General features: G+C 39.9%; 1 non-coding gene across 1 annotated transcript; it reads left to right on the plus strand.

Annotated features, from left to right (window-relative positions):
• The first annotated feature begins 2749 nt into the window (after window positions 1–2749).
• On the plus strand, window positions 2750–2822 carry TRNAF-GAA (transfer RNA phenylalanine (anticodon GAA)). Its single transcript has one exon. It is a non-coding gene; the product is annotated as a tRNA-Phe (tRNA).
• The last annotated feature ends 473 nt before the right edge of the window (window positions 2823–3295 follow it).

The following is a 3295-nucleotide window of genomic DNA, read 5'->3' on the forward strand; positions in this document are numbered from 1 at the left end:
ATTTCTATTATTACTTTCTCGGGATACTTTTGTCTATTCCTTGAAATGTAGTTGAACAATTATTGGAAAAGATGAAGTCGGAATAAGAGTTTTAATCTGTTTCCGGATACGGATAAAAAGGAGTTGAAAGAATACTTCAACAAAAACGATAGATGGGGGCTACTCTATCTCTTCACTTCGGTATCAAATGGACCGAAATAGCGCATAACTATAACTGGGAAACAACGTCGTGGGCCAAATCAACTTTTTTTTTAATCGGAAAATATTCCGTCACCCTCGAAACTAGAAGAGAAGGTTTTTAAATTTCAAGACTTAGAGGATTAAGAGGTAGACGGAATAGCTTTTCATGACTTTCTGCTAATCCGCCCCCCAACTTGCATCATTCGGAGTTTTCCAACTAAGTATTTTCAGGACAAATATCTACAAAGTATTTGATTGAATCGAATAAAAGCTTCTTCTACTAAGCTTTTCGAGAGTAATACTCAACAACTAACAATTCATTGATATCCAAATTGACGGATTCCCGGTTGACCAGATGGTTGACTAATCCCGTTGGTTCACCCGTTTTCGAAATAGACAGAGTTAGGTGATCTGGTACTTCGTTCCCACTGAGAGACTCACTCTTCGGAGCATTGGCAGAAGTTGGTCGGTTCCGAATACTGATAATATCCCTAGGTTTACATCGATAGCTTGGTATATCCACAACGCGATGGTTTACCAAAATATGTCTGTGACAAACCAGCTGTCGGGCAGCGGGAATTGTGGAAGCCATGCCTAACTGAAAAATAATATTATCCAGACGCATCTCAAGCAGTTGCAACGGAACTTGACCTGTCGAACCCCTAGTTCTTCTAGCAATGCGAACATATCTTAGTAATTGGCGTTCTGTCAATCCATAGTTAAGACGTAATCTCTGTTTGGCTTCCAAACGCACGCAGAATTGAGAAATCTTTCTCGACGTTGATTGGTCAACAGCAAGTCGAAATTCCCCCAAGTTAGACGTATTACTCTTACCCGTACCCGTAAGTCCTGGCAAATTTTTTAGACGACGCATCAATTTTAGACGAGGTCCTCGATACCGAGACGTAAAAACTCCTTTTCTATAAAATAAAATGAATGTTTTCCAAGTGGCAAAAAAAAAACTATGGGGTCGGCACGGAAATATTATTCATATCCACCACCAAATTTGGTAGAAGTTAATTGAAAATAGTATCTGTAGAAATCATAACATATAGTTAAAAAAATTGATAAATATCCACTTCGACTTGTTAAAAGTATTTGAATAGAAAGATGGGTGGAGTAGACGGAGATTCATTACTGGTGCATACAAAAATTTGTACTGAATGAGATGAATACGTTATGGCATATACATTTACATAAAGATTCTGTAAAGGAAACTTGCATATAGTAATGTGACAGGTGTATTGCTTCGAGTACTGTGTCCATATATACTTACTTTAGTGCTGAAGAGAAAAAAAAAAGTGGAGGATAAGTCAATTGTTGCCAATTGATAGACAGAGTTTCTCGTGCGTATTCCCATTCTTAGCGAACGGGAGGCAAGGTTGGGAAAGAGCGCTGTAGAACAGAAGCGAAAAAAGTAGAATGTTTAGATTAGACATGCGCATATTTGTACATATGTGCTAATCTTTCCCACTTGATGACTTTTCACCTGGATAGAATGGAAGCAAGTTGACAAATAAAAGGAAAGTGCACCAAAATTACTTTGAACTTTCGATAATGAGGAAATATCTAGGTATATTTCCTTCGCGGTTCCTTGGGGCCTAAAGGTGGGGATATGGCGAAATGGTAGACGCAGCGGACTCAATCGGATTGAGCCTAGGTATGGAAACGTATCAAGTGGCAACTCCCAGATTCAGGGAAACCTGGGATTATTCAGCAGGCAATCCTGAGCCAAATCCCGTTCCACGTTGTGGAGTAGTGATCAGATCGCTAAAAAAGCGGGATAGGTACAGAGACTCGAAGGGGGTTATTCTAGCGGGCGAACTATTAATAACTAGTTTTCAAATATTGAAATGTTCGATGTGGTTGGCCGCATGAGGTAAAGCAGATAGAAAGATTGAAGTGGAGTTGGGAAAAGGATTTCAGTCTTCGGAAGCAAGCTCATTTTAATGAGCTTAAAAAAAGCAGTCATACGCGGAATCGGGCCAATATTCAGTCTCAAAAGCACTAAGTATACCTACTATCTCATATTGGTGCCGCCAGTTCTGACATCTCCCCCCCCACCCGTCCTACCTAAGATCTCATCACATTTCTACGACTACTCTTCCCCCCTCAACGGATGAACCGGCAACAAATCTAATTTTTTTTTTTCGCGAATAAAGGTAGAGCCCCATTCTACAAAGTTACCTATAATATAGGAGTGACGCAAGTTGCAGTAGAAGGAAAATCCGTTGGCTTTGGCCGTGAGGGTTCGATTCCCTCTATCCCCAGCAGTGAAACGTATTGGTTTTTCATTTTCATTAGCATCAAATCCGATTGATCTAATTGCAATCAAAATTTGGGAAATCAATTTAAACCCGCTTGTTTTACCCATCAACGCATTTTGCAGATCAGCCATTCAGGCAGTTCAAATCCCTGAATGGCTTGATCAAACCCGAGTCTTCGGGTCTTACAGACAGCGTTAAACAAATCGGCAGAAACAAAATTGCAAATTTGATGAGTTGGGCAAAGACCCGAAAGCAAAGTTGCCTAATCTAAACTGTTTTGAAAACGAAACCTATACAAGTTGGCCGGGATAGCTCAGTTGGTAGAGCAGAGGACTGAAAATCCTCGTGTCACCAGTTCAAATCTGGTTCTTGGCAACTAAGAGAGAATTTTTTTCCCAAGTTGAGAAAACTGGTTTGAACCTATATTATAGGAACGAAATCCTCCTGGGAAAAGCTAGTTAGAAACTGAGATATTTTTGAATAACTGGATGAATCATTTGAGCTCCAATTTTGCCTGAAATTGCGTAATAGGTTGGGTAGAAAAAAGTTTTAATACTGAGTTTCTCCGTTTCTATTCAATTTAGTAGGCATCTTGTAACTCGTAGAAATTGGGTACCACGTAATCCTTACGGAGCGGCCAGCCAATCCAACTTTCAGGCATTAGTATACGCCTAAGGTACGGATGTCCTTGATAAATTATTCCTAACATGTCATAAGATTCACGTTCCTGGAATTCGGCACTTTTCCAAACCCAATAAACCGAAGGTATTTGAGGATTTGTTCTTGAAACAAAGACTTTTGCACATATTTCCTCGGGTTGATCCGACTGGTCTTGCATCTGAGTCAAG

This window comes from Adiantum capillus-veneris, unplaced genomic scaffold (genome assembly GCF_014529385.1).
Source record: "Adiantum capillus-veneris isolate H3 unplaced genomic scaffold, ASM1452938v2 Hic_scaffold_33, whole genome shotgun sequence".
Lineage (NCBI taxonomy): Eukaryota > Viridiplantae > Streptophyta > Polypodiopsida > Polypodiales > Pteridaceae > Adiantum > Adiantum capillus-veneris.